The 22,511-nt window shown below is 37.4% G+C and overlaps 1 protein-coding gene and 1 long non-coding RNA gene across 4 annotated transcripts in view; one reads left to right on the top strand and one right to left on the bottom strand.

Annotated features, from left to right (window-relative positions):
• The window catches only part of RASGEF1B (RasGEF domain family member 1B), a 701,629-nt gene that overhangs the window by 604,378 nt on the left and 74,740 nt on the right, over window positions 1–22,511 (bottom strand). The window contains exon 2 of one of the 3 annotated variants that reach the window (XM_070263618.1): window positions 8,784–9,010. The exons of the other annotated variants lie outside the window; for them this stretch is intronic. The gene's annotated coding sequence lies outside the window, so the exon portion shown is untranslated. The remainder of the gene's footprint in view (window positions 1–8,783; window positions 9,011–22,511) is intronic. 3 annotated transcript variants of the gene reach the window in all.
• Window positions 1,544–22,292, top strand: LOC111772871 (uncharacterized). The gene is made up of 3 exons (XR_002806975.2): window positions 1,544–1,651; window positions 1,744–1,831; window positions 21,754–22,292. It is a non-coding gene; the product is annotated as an uncharacterized lncRNA (long non-coding RNA).

Raw genomic sequence — 22,511 nt, 5'->3', positions numbered from 1 at the left:
AGGACTATTTTTGAAGTTCTGAAGAATTCTAGGAGAATAAGAAAGCTCAGAGTCACCTACCTTACCATACCAGTGAAACTTTGGGAAGATAAATGGGTAAAAGACTTTAAAAGTTTTGCAGTATGGTATGAATGTCATCTCCAGTTCACACTGTCCGAGAGATTACTGTAAAAAGTTTAACTGTTTTGCAATTATTTTTAGATGTTAGACAGGTGTTTCTGTGGCGGGAACAAAAAACAGGGATAAGCTCTAAGGTAAGAATGAAAAGGTCCAGCATCACTGGGGTTATAAATATAATAGAGTCAGATTTTTCTGCCTCCAAAATTTGCCTACTGTTTAGAATGGTATTAAATATAGCATTGCTTTAAGGTTTTGGATCTAAAGTACCATGACTTCCAAGTGCTCTGCCCCTCACTCCCATCCCAATTCCCAACCAAGTGTGAAAAACACTAGACTTGACAGTTCTATTTAAACAAAAGTGCAAAACTTACAAACTGATTGCAGGCTCACAATATTATACACCATGCACATCACAGACGCCTCACTGTAAAAATCTATCTGTATTATATAGTGGCCCCAAGATAGATATTTGACTCTTGGAATGCAATCCAGCTATTCTTACTGGGCTTAGTTAGAGATCATTTAAGATGCCAGTTTTACTATCGCACCTGACAAAGCCTTCCCACTGCCAAATTGCTTCTATCACAATAGCTTCCACTTTAAGCTGATAAGGGCTCAACAGGCCTTCCCAAAACTGATAGTGTGCCTGGACCAAAATTATTGTGAAAACAAAAGTTGCATGGGAAATTAGAGAAGCCGGGAGTGAGTCTAGGAGTGAGAAGTCATCTCCCACAGACAGGTCCTCTCATTAGACACTATGTTGGAGATGATAGACTACCAGAGCTTTTGATCTGCTTCCCATAGCCTGGAGGTGACCATGGCAGGCACTTCTGGACCTAAGGGTGGGGATCTAGATCAGACTGCAGCCAGAGAATCCATTCCAGCAGGATGGCCTTTGGAGGAGTGCTCTAGGCCTACAAACCAGAGAAGTTTGAAGAGCATGACTACAAAAGGCAAAATTTAAAAATAGGTCTGGACCAGAAGTGAGCATCTCTGTGACCCTCCCATTAGATCAAATTGGCCAAGGGATCTCTGAAACAGCCCCTGTGGGTGGTCCTCTGAATTAGGAACCACTTGGGCTTGAAGTGGACCGCCTATATCGGCAGGGATAATCTTGGCTGCCAGAAACAGCCTACTTAAATTTGCATCAACAATTAAGGAAATTTATTAGCTCCTAATAAGCAGTGATCAGATATGATTTGATCAGGGTTCTTGCTCATTTCTCTTCAATTCTCTTTCTATGTGTCTGCTTCAAGTTGGCTGCAGTAGTTTCAGGACTAACATCATAAACATGTCCAGAGGAAGAGAGGCATCCTGGTACCTGGTGGCTCACCCTTAAAGCTCAAGAAAATGCTCTACTCAAGGTCCCCAGTAAGCTATTGTGACATACGTATATTCCAGATTCAATCACTGTGGTGGTAGGAACAGAACTGCCCTTACACCAATCAGGAACTCCCTGAACCTAGGGATGGGCTCAGCTTCCCCTGGGTCCATAAGCTGTGATGGCAAAACTGGATTCCTGGATTAAAAGGTAGGTGCTTGAGGGAAAGGGGAGAAGAACAGATACTGGGAGAAAACTAACAATATCCTTTGTATTTCATGTGGTACCTTTGTGCTCTCCAGCATTTCCCTTTTCTTGGTTCACATTCCTGGGGTCCAAGAAGCCTAACAACAACCAAAGCAACAGTGGAGAGGAGTCTTGGATCCTGGTGTAAGTTTTAACCAATGCTGTGGGCTTGCCTTATGCAGTTTATATAGAATTGAAAATCACTGACCCATTTCATTTCTTCCAGTGATGTGCCCAATTGTCAGTTCTATATTCTGACAGAGGCCCTTAAAAGCTCTATGCTCAATTCTTTGAAATTGAGAATACTGAGTGATACTAATAATGAAGTCATATCTTTACAATACCTATCTTCATTCTTCACTGTCATTAAGCTGGAAAATTCAACTATTCAATATGATGATCATTTTCAGCCTTTGATAAGATTTTTCCATTTTCTCTCTTTTTTAATGCTTTTAAATTGTAATAAAGCTTTAAAGACTGAGCTGCCAATAGTTTCATTTGTCTATCTTTCAACTGTAATGAATACAGATGGGCACAGAGGAAAAAGAATCCAGGATTTGGTCTAATCCTATAATCTTTCTCATTTGCTTGTGAAAGGTTGAATAATTCCAGATGAATACCTTGTAATGCCACTGTTTTCTCATACCAGTGATATATTTTTCTCATTGACACTAAAGAAATATTCAATATAATGTGCATGTATAAACTACAAAATGATAATAACCCACATATGAAAAGTCATAAGTAACCAGTCCAATCAGAAATAATGTGTAAGTCTGCATGCATATACACGCATCACTAAATACAGAAACACTTTCTAGAAGAGACCACAGATATGACTAAATGAAAAAAAAATGCTGAGTGCATTTTCTGCCTCATAAAATAAGAAATCATCTTGTTTTTCCAACTATATTTGTCCAAATAACATAGTTGACATACCCATGTTGTGATAAGCTGTGACATTAAAATTCTTCCATTGGAGTCCACTTCGAAAATTTCACTTTACTTCCTTGCCATTTATCCATCATTTGTCAGTCTAGTTATGTATGTGAAAAAAAAATTGACTTCTGGCTTGCTCACATATCTATGGAGAATTGATTCTTTCTACATAAATTCTACTCTGTTCCCCTAGTTAAAAAAAAAAAATCAAACCCTAAGTGTTCCAGGTTCAGCAAAGCAGGAAGAATAAATTCAGGTCAATTTCCTTTGCTTAGGTGGTACAATGAGTAGTGTAGGGGAGGAAGACATTTCCTCTTCCCAAATGGGGGTTCATCTGGCCCGAGAACGAATTAAATTCACATGAGACAGAATAGCAAGAGAAAATTAAACAAAGCTTTATGAGGAACCATGGCCTGGGGCCTTTCTTCCTTCGGGAAGAAAGGGCACCAAAGAAGTGGGGTGCACATAGTGGTTATATACCCCCAAAAAGGGTGTTTCACATGTGATTGAAATGTCCCTCCCACAATAGTCACAAGATTGCCCTGTCAGCAGAGTGCTTGATGGACACAGCAGGCAGTGGGTCTGCTATCTCTGCGGGTGTAGCAGGAGGCAAGTCAATTGTCTGGAGCTGGGCAGTCACAGGTGAGCGCAGCAATCAGTTCCTAGCCTAAGGAAAGATGCTTAATCCTTAAAAAATGCCAACGTTGGGAGGGGAAGGGAAGTCAGTTACAGGAGGTTACCAGACAAGCACAATAAAATGCAGATTTAAGTCCTTGCCTCTGGTATTGATGAAGAGTTTCTAGAGAGAAGGTCATCGCCTCTCTTCTTCCTGGTACAGAGAGGGAGGCACCTTTTACAGATAGAGATTTACCTTACAAATGTAAACGTGTCCTAAGGAAGGGCAAGTTCCATTCCTCAGAGCATCCTTCCCTGTCCCAGTTTATCAAAAGCAATCAGCCTCAAATAATCCTGGTGCCAAAGAGACATATCTTGGGGTGGCCAATTCCAGGTCCCCACAGTAGCTAAGATAATACAACTAATAAGTGCTGATGATCTAGTTATATGATACAGATGATAAGTAATAATCTTATAATCCACAGTGACCTCTGTCTACTAAATGAGAAAAATTGCATGAAAATGACAAACCTTTACAATGATGGAGCAAAACAAGCTCTGGAAGGAAAATTTCTGGGTGAGGAGTGGTAGATAACTAGGAAGCCTGTATACTTCATTTTCAGTTTCATCTATCTCTGCTGAAAGTCTTTTACTTCAATTTCACCTTGTTGTCCACACTCCAACACTTTTCTCTTTAATATTCTGACTCAAATGTGTATAAAATCAAAATCCAACTCATTTGTCCCCATAACAGAGAAGTTAGAGTTAATTTCCAAATGAGATGAAAAAGTACAAGACACTTAAGATTTAAACTTACAAAGCATAGTTTCCTGATGCCAGCTCACTCAATTCATAAACCCTGTTTCATTTAACATCCTACCTCAGATGTGTTAAAAAGAACTAGGGAAAGGAATTTTGGGTTACTTTGCCTATGATTGGCACAAATCTGAAAGGGAACTAGGCACGTAAAAAGGTTCAACCATGAAAATTCATTATTTTACAGACAGGCATATCTTCTTATTCAAACTCAAGCAAGTTTAAATTAATAATCTCGTCTTAATTGAAAGCATTCACTTGTCTTTCCTCCAGAAATTCTTGAGAAGCAAGAACACAGTCCTTTGGGTATTGAAGGCAAATTAAAAAAGGGTTCTGCTTTCATTAATGTAGACTGGGTGATTTAGACCAAACCTGTTACTGAGAATGACTTGAAAAGTTGAACAAATATTTTTTAAATGCCTGAAGGCACAGAGAGATAATAAGACAGTGAAGAATTACATAGCCATGGTCAGAAAAATACAGAAACTCAAGAAATGATCCTGCGATTTGGAGCCACTTTTCTACCAGAGAGCTTTGCCAATATTCCATAGAAGCAGCTGAGACGCTAAGAAACTGAGGTTTTAACAGATTCACAAGGCTAGGAAGACAAAAACTGGAATTCAGAGCCCATTGGGAAGGTGGTAGTGGCTGATAAATCCCTCTCACCTCCCAGGCAAAGCGTTGAGATCCTTGAGGACCTGCCCACTATGAGTGAGGGTAAACTGAAAGCAGATAGCACCCACAGAGTAGAAACTCAACTTCCTTTCATTTCAAATGCTAATTAGATTAGGAAGATCCGAGATTGCTGATGTACCTAGCCTACATAAATGTAAATATAAATTTTCCCTGAGAGGAAGATAACATCCAGAGCTACAAATTATCTCTAGTTCTTCATAATCTTTGACCTCAACCAAAATAGCAAGGAACATGGGATGACAAGACAACATGACTAAAGACAAAACTAAACAACAGCAATCAAATATAGACCTACCAGAGATTAAAAAATGGAGTTAACAGATACAAACTTTAATAAAAATATGCTCAATATGTTCAAGGATACAAAAGATGAGATTTTTAATTTGGGAAGAGAGCCAGAAATTATAAAAGAGAATCCAAGGAGAATTACAAAATTTTTAAATAAAATAATCAAAATTAAATATTTCATATGTGTAAACAGCATTCAAGACACAGTCAAAGGGAGAATTAATGAACTGGAAGATAAGTCAAAAATAGTCCAACTGAATGAAAAAGAAATCAGATGACTGACAGGATAAAAAGTGGGTAAGATATATAGAGGATATAGTGAAAGGGTAATCAGAATCTAAAAGGAAGAAAATAGAAGGAATGGAGAAATAATACTGAGAATTTTTCCCAAACTGGTTAAAGATATCAAACCACAGCTCCAAAATGCCCTATACCTCAAGCAAGAAAAATGCAAAGTAAAACCCACTTGAGCAAACCATAGTAAAATTGCCAAAAGAGAAAGACAAAAAAAAAATCTTTAAAGCAGCTCCCTCAAAAAGAAATAGTGCCTTCAAAAAAGAAAATATCACTTTTCAACAGAAACAATGGAAGTCAAACAACAATGTATAATTTCTTCAAAGTGCTTCAAAGGAAAAAACTTTCCAAACTATACCCAACAAAAATAATCTTTAAGGATGCTGGTAAAATAAGGACATTTTCAGGCAAACAAAAAACAAGAGAACCACTTCTGGACCCACATAAAAGGAAATACCAAAGTGTATCCTTTAGGCAAAAGAAAAATAATCCCAGGTAGAATATTAAAAATGTCAGAAATAAAGAGAGGAAAAAGTGGGAAGTAAACAAATATTGACTGTATAAAACAATAACACTAATATCTTGCAGGGCTTAAAATACAGAAAGAATCAAATACATGGTAAAAATAGGTTAGAATGAGTATAGATGGACTTAAAGTATTCTAAGGTTCTTGAGTTTTCTTGGAAAAGGTAAAAGTACTAATTTATATTAAACTTGGATAAGTCAAGGATGTAGATTGTAATCTACAATCAAGAGTAACCATTAAAAGCATAGTGAAATATTTTATAATTAACCAGTTAATAGAGAAAAAGGAATAATAAAAATACTTAATTCAAAATAGGGCATGAAGGGAGAAGTCAAAAACAGATATGAAGATGGTAGATTATAACCAACTATGCCAGTAATTACACTAAATGTAAGTAAACTAAATATTCCAATTAAAAGGCAAAGATTGTGAGACTAGATTTTAAAAAGTCAAAATCCTGAGGCTGGCTTGGTGGTATAGTGCTTAAGTTCGTATGCTCCACTTTGGCAGCCCAGGGTTCACAGGTTCAGATCGCTGGCATGGAAGTACACACCACACATCAAGCCATGCTGTGGCAGCATCTCACATACAAAAAAGCCAAGGAAGATTGGCACAGATGTTAGCTCAGGGCCAATCTTCCTCACCAAAAAAAAAGTCAAATATTATATGCTGTTTGAAAGAGGAACACTTTAAAAAATAGAGATACAAAAATTTGTAAGTAAAGAATGGAAAAAGATATAATACATACATACTAATCAAAAGAAACCAATGTGGCCATATTAATATCAGATAAAATAGACTTTAAAACAAAAAAGTAAGAGAAAAAGAGGGATACAAAATCATAATGATAAAAGTTTTACTTGCCTAGGAAATTTTAATAATTCTAAATTTATATCCCCAGTAATATGGCCTTACTGTATATGAACAAAATTTGACACAACTAAATAGAAATAGAGAAATCCACAAACATAGTGGGAGATTTTTAACGTCTTCTCAGTATCTGATTGAAGAGACAGACAAAAAAATAAAGATGTAGAGGATCTGAACATGATTGATGAACTTAAACTGAATGACATATATACAACAATATATCTAACAACTGCAGAAAACATCTTTTTTCAAAATTCCCCTCAGACATTTGCCAAAGTTGACATATTTTGAGTCATAAATCAAGTCTTAACCAATTTCAAAAGATTTAAGTCATACAGAGTACATTTTCTGACTATATTGAGGTAAGCTAGAAATCAGCACCAAATAATAACAAAAATCTTTATATATTTTAAAAATTAAAGTTATAAATAATCCATGAGTCAAAAAAGAAATTAAAATAGAAATCAGAAAATATTTTAAAATAGATTGTAAATAAAATACTACTTGTGGGATGCAAGAAAAGTTATGCTAAAAGGGAAATTTATAGTCTTTATTTTTTTCCTTTAGATTGGCATCTGAGGTAACAACTGTTGCCAATCTTCTTCTTTTTTTTTTCCTGCTTCCTCTCCCCAAATCCCCCCAGCACATAGTTGTACATTTTAGTTGTGGGTCTTTCCAGTTGTGGCATGTGGGATGCCACCTCAGAATGGCCTAACGAGTGGTGCCATGTCCGCACCCAGGATTTGAACTGGCAAAACCCTAGCCCACCCAAGCGGAGCACATGAACTTAACCACTCGGCCACAGGCCCTATAGTCTTAAATGTATATTTTAGAAAGAAGAATGGCTGAAATCTAATCATTCATCTCAGTAAGTTAGAAAAACAACAGCAAATTAAGCACAAAGAAAATAGAAGAAAGGAAATAATGAAGATAAGAACAGAAATCAATAAAACAGAAAAAACATACAGTAGAGAGGAATAACAAAGTCAAAGATATTTTGAAAATACTTTTAAAATTTATAAACTCTGAAGCAACCAAAGTGTCCTTCTATGGAGGTAAGGATAAAGAAAATGTGGTGTATATATATACAATGGAATACTACTCAACCATAAAAAAAGACAAAATCATCCCATTTGCAACAATATGGATGGACCTTGAGGGTATTATGTCAAGAAAATAAGCCAGACAAAGACAGATACTTCATGATTTCACTTGTATATGGAAGATAACAAACACATGGATAAACAGAACAGATTAGTGGTTACCAGGGGGGAAGGGTATTGAGGGGTGGGTGAAAGGGGTAAAGGGGCACATATGTATGATGATGGGCAAAAATTAGACCACTGCTGGTAAGCAAGATGAAGTCTATCCAGAAATTGATAAACAATAATGTGAAATTACACAAAATTACAAAACCATTATGATCTCAATAAAATTACTGGGGAAAAAAATTGATAAACTCTGGTGAGACTAACCAAGAAAAATAGAAGACACAGATAACTAATCAGGAATAAAAAGGAACTTTACTACAGATAATAAACAGGAATTTAAAAAAGAGGATATTGTGAATAATTTATTCCAATAATTTAAAAATTTTTAGTTAAAATGTAAAATTTACTAGAAAATTGTAACATATCAAAATACAAGAATAAATAGTAGAACTGAACAGTCCTACAACTACCAAAGACACTTCATCCATACTTTAAAACCTTCCCACAAAAATATCCCCAGCCCATTTTGTTTCACCAGTGAGTTCCACCAAACATTTAAATAAACTACAGAACTGCACTAATCATGCATAAATTCTTCAATTATCATATTTTTCAAAAATTTTACAGAAAACAGTAAAAAAGGAACTATTTTACAACTTGTTTTGTGAGGTCAACCTAACCTTGATATCAAAACCTGACAACGACATCACAAAAAACGAAAATTACAGGCCAATCTCGCTTGTGGACATAGATGAAAAATCCTAAACAAAAGATTCACAAATCAAATTCTCTGATATATATATATATAAAGGATAGTACATCATAACTGAATTGGGTTTACCTCAAGAACATATGGTAAGCTTAAAATTTAAAAATCAATAATATAAGGGCTGGCCCCGTGGCCGAGTGGTTAGGTTGGCGTGCTCTGCTGCAGGCGGCCCAGTGTTTCATTGGTTCGGGTCCTGGGCGCGGACATGGCGCTGCTCATCGGGCCACGCTGGGGGGGCGTCCCGCATGCCACAACTGGAGGGGCCCACAACGAAGAATGTGCGGCTGTGTACCGGGGGGCTTTAGGGGAGAAAAAGGAAAAAAATAAAATCTTTAAAAAAAAAATCAATAATATAATTCACTATACTAACAGAATAAAGGCAAAAAAGTATATGATCATCTTAATCAGAAAAAGGATTGATAAAATTTAACAGCAATTCATGATTAAATTTTTTTAAAACTCTTAGCAAACTAACATTATAAAAGAACCTCCTCGACTTTATAAATGTACATAAAACAAAACTTACAGCAAACATCAAACTTGAAGATTTTCTTCTGAGATAGGAAAGAGAAGAAATGCCAAATATTACCAATTCTGTTCATTGTTTTATTGAAGATTCTAACTTATATGTTGTATATATAAAGAGAAAATTCAAAAGACTCTGCCCCATCCTCATAGGGTATCATCTCCATGCTTGTGCATCAGCTGCACCTTGGAAAGACCGTTTTATCCCACTGTCTGGCTGGCAGCTTCCAGGTAACACAATATTTAACAGGACCAGTAGATCTAATGGTCATGTGCCCACTGCCTCACCTCCTCTTCTGTATAGTAAGTCCCTTAGCCCTCAAATAGTGGTGCTGGCTGAAGACCTGAACATAGGAAAGACAAATCCACACCTGAAATACACGTCAATTTTGGTCAAGATGGAAGACATCCAATGTAATTTTTCAACAAATGGCTGGTTGCTGTCTTCAAGGGATGGTGCTGTACTGGGGACTCAGAGTTATCTCTGCTGCTGGAAGAGGAGACATGCAACAGTGGCAGTACTTAAGTCTCCTTGGTAAGTGGGTGTCCATGCAGTTGGGCCATACATAATTTCCATCCCTGCTACATTGGCTGCTCTGTTGAGGAGCCCAAATATGCCAGCACTGGGATAGTCAATGGCAGACTGACTGATGTCAACTGACTCGTTCTGTCTACTTGGCGGTTAAGTGTTTCATCTTTGAGGATGCTTTTTTGACTGGCATGAACATGTGACACACTTTATGCCCAATCCCATAAATCTATTTATATGCATCTTCTACAGAGATTCTTATGTCTTATCTTCCAATATTTCTTATTCTAGGCCCCTGACCAACGATCCAAGCCATTCTCCATTGTCCATGAGTCTGTAGGCTTATCTCAGGCTATTTTTCTTTCCACACAAATTGAATGATCAGAGGCAATGACCAAAGCTCTGCCAATTAGGATGATTTCCTCTCACTACTCTCTTTCTGGGCCACCCCATGTGGGGCTACGGTGTAGCTGCAGTCCATTTTTGGCTTGTACCCACATACTGAACCAATTCATCTATGAAGCAAATTCAGCCTCTTTCCTTTTTCATCAGCTGGTCATAATGAACTCTCCATGAGGTATAAACTGGGTTGGTCAGGACCAACAATAATCCATCATAAGACAGAAGTGGTATATCTAGAATCAGGCATGAGCAGGGCCAGAGTGCACAAATAAGCTACATGAGCAGGTAGCTCAAACATCCATGTCATCCACCACTGTTGCACTGGTACCTCTCACTCAGTTCATACCTCATGGTCACATGATGCTTCACAGTCAGATGCTCCATCTATATCACGTAAGCATGCAGGCTGAGTTGCCCATCCTGACCTGAGTTCTATCAGATCCACCAGGTCATGAATTGGGTAGACTCATCAGTAATTCACTGAGTGTCAGTGTTCCTTGCACCATAGCTAGCACCTTCTGATGAGCTCTTTCCTGCCACACTCAAAGTTAGAAGCCTTCTATGTCACTCAGCAAATGAGTCAAAGCAGTATTCTTAGGTGAAGAATATTGTACCTCCACAACATGAAAAAGACCTGTACTGCTTCTAAGTGGTAGAAGGTAAAAGTCGTAATAACGTGTTCTTTACTTTGGAGAGAACTCCCCAGCATGCTCCAACCATAAAACTTTTTCAAAACTTTACTAATGTGGCATATCTCTGACTTTTCATGAGGTTTTTCTCCCATCCTCTAGAGCACATATGTCTTAACGAAGGCCTCCAACATTCTTGCCACTTATTGCTCATCCAGTTAACTCAATGTCATTGATACAGTAAATCAATACAATGTTCTAGAGAGTGCCCAGACGGACCAGATCTCTTTGGATTATATTAGGACTAAGCATAGGAAAATTAACATATTCCTAGGTCAGGACCATTCTGTTGTCTATCCCACGTGCATGCAAACTGTTTCTGATTCTCCCGGGGAAGAACTGGGATGAATATTTGCCAGATCACTGGCCATGATGTATCAAGCAAGTATCTGAAGCTTTGTTAATCTGCTCTAGAAAAGGTACTATATCTGGCACAGCAGCTACAACTAGAGGTACTACTTGGTTAATCAGTTTGCCTATTGTCATCCACCAGGATCCATCTGGTTTTTGTAGGACCAAACTGGTGCATTAAATAGAAATAAGATGAGGGCTACCATTCCTCCATCCTTTAGCTTTTTAAGGGGAGCATTTAATTTCTTCCTTGATTACCAAGATGTGAAATTGGTTTTCATCTACTATTTTGGCCACGGGGTAGGGGAAGCTGGGCTTACAATTGGCATCTGAATTGCGGGGCAGGGGGAGGGCACTCTTGTAAGACTGAATCCTTAACCTATGGAATCTGATACTATCTCCAGGCAGATAGTGTTAGAATTAAGTTGAATTGTAGGACACCCAGGTGGAGTCCAAGAATTGCTTGGTGGTGTCAGGGAACCACTCCCCCCCGAAATCCCATGTTGCAATTGGGTCTAGGAACCCAAAATACAAGTGTTGGGGGAAATGTAGAGCAACTGAAACTCTCATATACTATTTGTGGGAATGTAAAGTGGTAAAACCACTTTGGAAAACAGTTTGTCACTTTCTTAAAGTTAAACATACACATAAAATATAACCCAGTCATTCTACTCCTGGGTACTTACTAAAGAGAAATGAAAGCATACGTTCACATAACACCTACACACAAATGTTTGTAGCAGGAGGGGAGGCTGTTGATATTGAGGAGGTCTAAGAGGGGCTTTGGAGGTGTTGGTGATCTATTTTTTGACCAGTGTTGGGGATACCGGGGTGTGTTCACTTTGTGATAATTCTTTGGGCTATATATACTTGTGATTTTTCACTTTTCTCTATGTTTGTTATATAAAATAATTTAAAAATTTTTTTCAAGCCTATGAAAGAAAATCTCAAAATATTTATTGCTCCTTTCAGGATATAATACAAAAATATCGTCACCATGGAACTAGTGGTGACATTTAAATTGAGGGCTAGTAATTGGAGAAAGAGTAATTTATGTAAAGAAAGTAGTAACAGAAAATTTTAGGTTTATGTCCTTGCCTGAAAATATGAAGAGTAGGATTCCTTGGAAGATTGTGGTGTAGGCAGACTCTGAACTCACTTCCCCCCACGGACACCTCAAATTTACAACTACCTGTGGAACAATTACCTCTGAGAGACAACTGGAAACTGGATAAAAAGAACCCCCACAACAAGGGGCAACACTGACTGAGGTGCAAGAGGCAGAAATGCCTTCCTGCTGAGGAGAAAAACACATTCTAGCTGCGGCACTTCACAGCCGGGAGCAATCTTAAGGTCCGAAGCTTTTCCTGTAGGATTAGGGGATCTGAGCAGGAGAGCTATGCAAAAATAAGCAGCCTTTGAATTCACAACTGACACAAGTGACATAATACCTGGTTTTTCTGGCTATTAAAACCAATGGGGACTACGCCCAGAAAAGCTATCAAACATAAGAAAAAAGAAAATCCTGCTCTTAAACGGCCCACGCACAGATTCACCTGTTCCAGAAAACAACACAAAATCAACAGAAAGAAAAGTTCATAGTCCTTTGGTAAAAAATACTCACTTGATAAGCTCTAAGCACATCTCATAGAGGCAGGAGGTAGCTGGGCCCACCTCCCCAGGGACTGAAACACTGGTGGCAGCCATTATTATGACCTAGTACAGGTGTACTGACACAGACGCTGGCAGATACCATTGGATTTCTTCCTCTGGGCTGTTAGTGCAGGGATTTGCCCTGCCTACTAGAGCACTGATTTAATCCAGATCAGCTAGGATAGGCAGCCCACCCTAGGGACTGGTCCCACCCACCAGCAAGCCTACAGGGAACTTGTTGGCCCAAGTAGGTGGGGTACATGGGCCTTCTGCAGCAGGGTGAGTCAGTCCACCCTGGCAGAGCAGGGCCTGCGAAGGCGAGGGCCTGTGTTGGTGTGGTGTGTGGAACCTCTGCAGCAGGAGAAGTTGGTCCTGGCATGGGGCGTGGGGCAGGACTGTGTTGGCAGGGCGTATGGGCCCATGGGCAGTGGGGCTTGTCGGCTGCAGTAGTCTTGTGCCACTGGCCTGTTCAAACAGCCACACAGAGGATCTGCCTCACCTTCTAACACCTGAAACAATTGTGTGCTGCCATGTTTGGGGCCAGCCCCACCCAGCTGCACTCCTGGAGAGAGCTGACAACAGCCTCACAGGCCAGAGGCCTACAGCAATTGTGAGCCCCTGAGACTAGTAACCAGCCACACTGGGGGCCTGACTCACTTAACAGCAAAACATCAGCAAGTGTGTACCACTAGACCTTGTAGCCAGCTGTGCTGGGGCCCTCTCTGCCCAATAAAGTGACAAAAGTGATAATAGCAGAGCCTTACAACCTGCCAGCCCAGGGGCCAGCCTAGCCTACCGATGTACCTGTAGCAAGAGCAACTCCGCCACAACAGAAAGGCACACATAGCTCACATAGGGGACACTCCTGGAACATTTGGAACTGGTGACGAGAGGGAAGCACACTGGTGGGCTCCATAAAGCATCTCTTACATAAGGCCACATCTCTAAGATTGGGAGATGTAGCTGATCTACCTAATACATAGATATAAGCACAGAGAAATAGGAAAAATGAGGATACACAGGAAGATGTCCCAAATAAGGCAACAGAAGTCCTCAGAAAAATAACTAAACAAAACAGAGACAAACAAGCTACCTGATAAAGAGTACAAACTAACAGTCATAAGGATAGTCACTGATCTTGGGAGAAGAATAGATGAACACAGTGAGAACTTCAACAGAGAATTGGAAAATATATAAAGAAGCAAACAGAACTGAAGAATACAATACTAGAAACGAAAAATTCACCAGAGGGAATCAACAGCAGAGTAGTAGATACAGAAGAACAAATCAGCAAGCTGGACAAAAGACTAGAGGAAATCACCCAAGTTGAACAGAAAAAAGAAAAAAGAATTAAAAAGAATAAGGACAGTCTAAGGGACCTCTGGGACAACATCAAGCACACTAACCTCCACATTATAAGTGTCCCAGAAGGAGAAGAGAGAGACAAAGGGGCAGAGAAACTATTTGAAGAAATAATAGCTGAAAACATCCCTAACCTAAGTAAAAAAACAGACACAGACATCCAGGTACAGGAAGCACAGAGTACCAAACAAGATGAGCCCCAAAGTGGCCCACACCAAGACACATCATAATTAAAATGTCAAAAATTAAAGATAAAGAGAGAATCATAAAAGCTGCAAGAGAAAGGCAACAAGTCACATACAGAGGAAACCCCATAAGGCTACCAGCTGACTTTTCAGCAGAAATCTTACAAGCTAGAAGGGAGTGGCATGACATATTCAAAGGGCTGAAAGGAAAAAACCTACAGCCAAGAATACACTACCAGGAAAGGTTATCATTCAGAATAGAAGGAGAGAGAAAGAGTTTTCCAGACAAGCAAAAACTAAAGGAGTTTATCATCACTAACCCAAGCTTACAATAAATGTTAAAGGGACTTATTTAAGTGGAAAAGAAAAGACCACAAATAGGAATAAGAAAATTATCACACAAAAAAAATCACTGGTAAAGGCAAATATACAGTAAAGATAGTAGATCAACCACCTATAAAGCAAATATGAAGATTAAAAGATAAAAGTACTAAAACTATCTATTTACACGATAAGAGCTGTGGGATACACACACACAAAAAAAGAGGTTAGATATGATATCAAAAACATAAAATGTCAGGGGAGGGAAGTAAAAATGCAGGGCTTTTAGTAAGAGGTCAAACTTATGAGACCATCAACTTAATATAGATTGCTATATAAGTAGGTCACTGTATATGAACCTCATGGTAATCACAAACCAGAAACCTATAATAAATACAAAAAAAAAAAAATGAAGGGAAAGGAACCCAAACATAATACTAAAGAAAGCTATTAAATCACAAGGAAAGAGAGCAAGAGAAGAAGAAAAGAACAGAAAAGAACTACTAAAACACCCAGAAAAAAAGTAACAAAATGGCAATAAGTACATTATCAATAGCTACTTTAAACGTCAATGGACTAAATGCTCCAATGAAAAGACATAGGATGGCTGAACAGATTGAAAAACAAGACTCATATATATGCTGCATAGAAGAGACACACTTCAGACCTAAAGACATTCACAAACTGAAAGTGAAAGGATGGAATAAAAGACTCCATGCAAACAGCAATGAAAAGAAAGCTGGGGTGGCAATACTTACATCACACAACATAGACTTTAAAACAAAAACTGTAACAAGAGACAAAGAAGGGAGCTACATAATGATAAAGGGAACAATCCAACAAGAGGATATAACACTTGTAAATATCTATGCACCCAACATAGGAGCACCCAAATATATACATCAATTATTAACAGATATAAAAGGAGAAATAGACAGTAACACAATAATAGTAGGGGACTTTAACACTCCACTTACATCAAAGGCTGGACCATGCAAACAGAAGATCAATAAGGAAATATTGGCCTTAAATGACATATTAGATCATATGGACTTAGTAGATATATACAGAACATTCCATCCAAAAACTGCAGAATTGGGGCCAGCCCCATGGCCGAGTGGTTAAGTTCATGCACACTGCTTCAGCGGCCCAGAGTTTCACTGGTTCAGATCCTGGGTGCAGACATGGCACCGCTCATCAGGGCATGCTGAGGTGGTGTTCCACACAGCACTCACAACTAGAATATACAACTATGTACAGGGGGGCTTTGGGAAGAAGAAGAAGCGGAAAAAAAAGATCAGCAACAAATGTTAGGTGCCAACCTTTAAAAAAAAATGCAGAATGTACATTCTTTTCAAGTGCACATGGAACATTCTCTAGAATAGATCACATATTTGGCCACAAAACAAGTCTCAATAAATTTAGGAAGACTGAAATAACACCAAGCATCTTTTCTGACCACAAGGATAAGAAAGTAGAAATCAACTACAAGAAGAAAACTGGAAAAGCCAAAAATACACGGAGATTAAACAAAATGCCACTGATCAACTATTGGGTCAATGGAGAAATCAAAAAAATACCTAGAAACAAATGAAAATACAATGTGTCAAAATTTATGGCATATGGCAAAAGCAGTACTAAGAGGGAAGTTTATAGCAATACAGGCCTACCTCAACAAACAAGATTAATCTCAAACAATCTAACAGTGCACCTAAAGGAACTGAAAAAAGAAGAACAAACAAAGCCCAAAATCACCATAAGGAAGGAAATAATAAAAATCAGAATAGAAATAAATGAAATAGAGACCAAAAAAATCAATAGAAAAAATCAGTGAAACTAAGAGTTGGTTCATTTAAAAGATAAAACTGAAAAACCTTTAGTTAGACTCACAAGAAAAAAGAGAAGCCTCAAATAAATAAAATCAGGAACAAAAGAGGAGAAACTACGACAGACACCTCAGAAATACAAAGCATTATAAGAGAATACTATGAAAAACTATATGCCAACAAGTTGGATAATCTAGAGGAAATGGATAAATTCTTAGGATCATACAACCTTCCAAAACTGAATCAAGAAGAAATAGAGAGGTGGCTGGCCTGGTGGTGTAGTGATTAAGTTTATACACTCTGCTTCGGTGGCCCAGAGTTTGCAGGTTTGGATCTCAGGCGCAGACCTAGCACCACTCATCAAGCCGTGCTGTGGCAGCGTCCCACATAAAGTAGAGGAAGACTGACACAGATATTAGCTCAGCAACAATCTTCCTCAAGCAAAAAGAGGAAGACGCAACAGATGTTAGCTCAGGGCCAATCTTCCTCACAAAAGAAAAAAGCAGAAGAAATAGAGAATTTGAATAAACCAACCACCAATAAGGAGATCAAAACAGTAATCAAAAACCTCCCAGAAAGCAAAACAGAAGTCCTGGACCAGATGGCTTCCCTGGTGAACTCTACCAAACATTCAAAGAAGATTTAATACCTATCCTTCTCAAATTCTTCCAAAAATTGAAGAGGAAGGGAAGCTTCCTAACTCGTTCTGAGGCCAACATTACCCTGATACTAAAACCATACAAGGACAACATAAAAAAAGAAAATTACAGGGCAATATCACGGATGAACATAGATGCCAAAATCCTCAATGAAATATCAGCAAATCAAACACAACAGTACATTAAAAAGATCACACACCATGATCAAATGGGATTTATTCCAGGGAGGTAGAGATGGTTCAACATCTGCAAATGAGTCAACATGATACACTACATTAACAAAATGAAGAATAAAAATCACATGATCATTTCAACAGATGCAGAGAAAGCATTCAACAAGGTACAGCATCCATTTATGATAAAAAAAAAAAAACTCTGAATAAAATGGGCATAGAAGGAAAGTACGGCAACATAATAAAGACCATATATGACAAACCCACAGCTAATACCATACACAATGGTGAAAAACTGAAAGCTGTCCCTTTAAGAAGAGGAAGCAGACAAGGATGCCCACTTTCATCACTCTTATTCAACATAGTATTGGGTGTTTTTGCCAGGGTAATTAGGCAAGAAAAAGAGATAAAAGGGGTCCAAATGGGAGAGGAATAAGTGAAACTGTCACTATTTGCAGATGACATGATTTTATACATAGGAAACTCCAAAGAATCCACAAAAAAACTGTAACAATAACAACAAATAACAAATAACAAATGAATACAGTAAAGTTGCAGGATATAAATGAACATAAAAAAGTCAGTTGCATTTCTATACACTAATAACAAAATAGCAGAAAGAGAAATTGAGAATACAATCCCATTTACAATTGCAACAAAAAGAACAAAATACCTAGGAATAAATTTAACCAAAGAGGTGAAAGACCTGTACTTGAAAAATATAAAATGCTGTTGAAAGAAACTGAAGAAGACACAAAGAAATGGAAAGATATTCCATGTTCTTGGAATGGAAGAATTAACATAGTTAAAATGTCTATACTTCCTAAAGCAATCCACAGATTCAATGCCTCCTATCAAGGTCCCAACAATATTTCTCACAGAAATAGAACAAAGAATCCTAAAATTTATATGGAACAACAAGAGACCCCAAACAGCCAAAGGAATCCTGAGAAAAAAGAAGAAAGCTAGAGGCGTTACACTCCCCGATTTCAAAATATACTAAAGGCTATAGTAATCAAAACAGCATGGTGCTGGCACAAAAACAGAAACACAGATCAATGGAACAAAATTGAGAGCCCAGAAATAAATCCACACATTTGTGGACAACTAATTTTTGACAAAGGAGCCAAGAACATACAACGGAGAAAGGAAAGTCTCTTCAAATAAATGGCATTGGGAAAACTGGACAGCCACATGCAAAAGAATGAAATACCTTATTTCTTATTATTATCTTATACCATACACAAAATTTAACTCAAAATGGATTAAAGACTTGAATGTATGGCCTGAAATCATTAAACTTCTAGAAGAAAACATAGGCAGTACATTCTTCAACATCAATCTTAGCAGCATATTTTAAAGTACCATGTCTCACCAGGTGAGGGACACAAAAAATAAACAAATGGGACTACATCAAACTAAAAAGCTTCTGCACAGAAAAAGGAAAAACCATCAACAAAATGAAAAGACAATCTAACAACTGGGAGACGATATTTGTAAACCTTATATCTGATAAGGGGTTAATTTCCAAACTATATGAAGAACTCATACATCTCAACAACAAAAAATCAAATAACCCAAGTAAAAAATGAGCAAAAGATCTGAACAGACATTTTTCCAAAGAAGATATACAGATGGCCAACAGGCACATGAAAAGATGTTCAGCATCACTAATCATTAGGGAAACGCAAATAAAAACTACAATGAGGTATCTCCTCACACCCGTCAGAATGGCTATAATTAACAAGAGAAGAAATAACTGTCAGAGAGAATGTGGAGAACAGGGAGCTCTCATACACTGCTGGTGGGAATGTAAACTGGTGCAGCCACTATGGAAAATAATATGGAGATCCCTCAAAAAATTAAAAATAGAACTACCATATGATCCAATTATTTTATTTCTGGGTATTTATCTAAAGAACATGAAAACATGAATGTGTAAAGATATATGCACCCCCATGTTCATTGCAGCATTATTCACAACAGCCAAGACTTGGAAATAATCTAAGTGCCCATCAATGGATGAATGGATAAAGAAGATATGATATATATATCCAATGGAATACTACTCAGCTAAAAAAAAAGATGAAACCTTGCCATTTGCAACAACATGGATGGACCTTGAGGGTGTTATGCTAAGCGAAATAAGTTAGATGGAGAAAGTCAAATATCATATGATCTCACTCATAAGTAGAAGATAAAAACAACAACAAACAAACATATAGATACAGAAATGAAATTTGTGGTTACCAGAGGGGAATGGGGGAGGAAGAGAGTGAAAGTGTGACAGGGCACATGCGTACAGTGATGGATGGTAATTAGTCTTTGGGTGGTGAACATGATGTAATCTACACAGAAATCGAAATATAATGATGTACACCTGAAATTTATATATTGTTATAAAACAATGTTACCTCAATTTAAAAATACATAAAGAGTGAAATCTCACTCTTCTCAATTGAATGGCAAAGTGCATTGGTTTCATTATTGTAAGATCTTTTCAATAGGAGCAGCAAATAAACATAGTTTGCAAAAAAAAAAAGTGTGTGTGTATTTGAAATTGTCCTTAAATTTGAAGTAATGGAAAGAAGGTGATAAAAACAGAAAGGACAATAAATATCTTGCACATAGTTTTAAAAGTTAGTTGCAGAAGAAATAGTTCTTAGTAGAAACTTAACACAAGAGATATGGAGGAAGAAAAGTCTTATTTATTGATATTTAATTATACCCTCCAACGTCCAAAAAGGATTTAAAGTGACTTACAGTGGAGAATAAATATACTAAGTAATAGTTTATAAAATAGGAATGAAAACAGGAAGGCAGTGTTATTTAAAAAGTGGAAATAAACATGTCAGCCATAAGACAAAAATATGTTTCCAATTCAGATTTTTCCCCTAAGCCCTAGTCTTATATGTCCTATTGCCTATTGGACTTGAATTATGATATTTGTACTTTAATTTAAAGTGCTTCAACAAAGACAGTATTATATGTATATTTGCGTTAGTAAATTTAAGTTAATTTGTGTTAAGTAAGTTAAATAACACCTTAGATGTTATCAGTTAACCTAATAAAAAATCCATATCCTAGGAGTGGCCAGCTCGTTCTCTAACCAAGAAACCCAGCTCCAGCTGCAACTATTACATGTGTTTCTATCTTTATCTTTGATCAACACCAGAGGTTTAATAATTAGCATAGTGAATGTTAAAACATGAGTTTCACTGGTAAAATGAATAACCCAGAGGATGTTAGAAATGATTCTCCATGGAGCAATTAGTGATATTTCACTGATATTTATTAATAAAATACTTTTGAGACACTCTCCTCCCTCACGAGAATAGAGTATAAGAAGATAGCACAGCCCATAGTCTGAATCTTCATGGACAATGAGTGAGATTTGATACCTAAATAGTCCTCTGTCAAACTGTTGGGACTGAGGACTCTAGCTGCCTCATGCATCTGCTACAGATGAGCTTTTTATGAAGATGTCATTGTAACAGCTAATAGAAAGAGTACTAAGGCTCTATCAACCTTACAAAACAGTTTATATACATTATTTTGTGTCTGCTTGCTAATAAATTGTCATCTGAAATATAAAAGTCTGTGTGTATGGCAGGAATTGACCTAAGACTTGCCCTCAATATAACCTGATACCAGTCTATGGGAGAATACCTGATCCTCATCCACCTCAGACTTTTGGGTCCTTACTATTATCAACCAAACTGAACCTGACAGTCATGCAGAGCCAGACCTGCTTAGGTCAGTTCACAGCTTGCAACTGATATCCTCTCAAAAGCAGAAACCCAAAACTAAACTCAAGCTATCCCACCTCCAGCATGATATTCCTTCCAGGTTTTTTTCCCCTAAATAAATAGGATTACCATTTATCAAGCCAAAATCTGGTGTCATCCTAATTTCATCCCTGCCTTACCCAATATAATTTCTTATATGCCAATACTGCTCTAAATTGTTTTTTTTCAACATATTAAGTAATTTACTCCTTTTTTTTTTATGAAGGCTGTAAAAGAAGTATAAATTGAACAAGTGGTTACTTCCCAAACACATACAGTAACTTAGGGGAGACTTAGCTGGATTTATTGTGCTATCGCAACTATTTTAAAATAAAAATGTATATAAATTGAAATCTGTTCCAATGAAAAATAAGTAATTCCTCAAATACACCATGTGAGCATGTGAGAAACAGAAATAGTAAAGCAAGCCTCCTAAAAAGGCCTGCTCGGCTTGGTCTTTCAGGATCAGTTTCGTTTTGCAGCTGGGATAGGGTCCTAAATACATCTTGATTGTGTTATTATTCATATAATTAAAGGACAATACAACAAGTTCTCCTTTATATGTGTTTTCTTTTTCAGCCTCTATGGTGTGAAATAAACATGAAGCTGTCAAAGAGAATAAACTGAAACAGGCTAAACTAATTTGTCACTGATGATAGTCATTATCAACAATCTGAATACTGTTTCACCTCACCGAGATTTAAATAATCTGTCAAAAAGCCACTGTATTCTAAAATCTGCATACAGAATCAGAGGACACAAGGAAGAAATGAGGGTACAGTCAGTGAAGCCAACAGAAATAGCCTCATTTCTGACACTAAATCAAAAGATCCCCTTTGGGATTAATTTCCTTAAGCTCCTCTTCTCTTTCCTTCCTTCAAGTGCCATCCCCATGCAAATAATTATTGCTAGCCCATTCCTTCCTCAATATTTAGGAATACTGATCAGTGTCTTTAGAAAACTGTTTCTTTTCAGGACCAGCTGGAGGCAAAATTATTAACTAGGATGAGCTATCTCTCACTTTAAAAATGAGAGTGCCCAGTGATGATGAAGACCTGGTTAAAATGTAAAGTCTCAAAAATTTCTAGTGATAAAATAAAATTCTTTTGAAAATCAAATAATTATGTTCCATTGCTGAGAATATACTTAGTGTAATCATCCTAAAGATGGAAAAAACTTTATGCATATAGATGTTCATTATGGTACTATTATATATAATAAGAAAACATGGAAGTAAATGTGCAGCAGTGTGGGAATGGTTAAATAAAATAGGATGCAGCACACAAGGAAATAGTATGAGCTATCTTAAATAAAATTGGGAAAAGGTTTTAATACAT

The sequence above is a fragment of the Equus caballus genome, chromosome 3 (assembly GCF_041296265.1).
Source record: "Equus caballus isolate H_3958 breed thoroughbred chromosome 3, TB-T2T, whole genome shotgun sequence".
Classification (NCBI taxonomy): domain Eukaryota; kingdom Metazoa; phylum Chordata; class Mammalia; order Perissodactyla; family Equidae; genus Equus; species Equus caballus.
The sequence above is the reverse complement of the archived record's forward strand: the minus strand, read 5'-3'. Positions and strand labels throughout refer to the sequence as shown.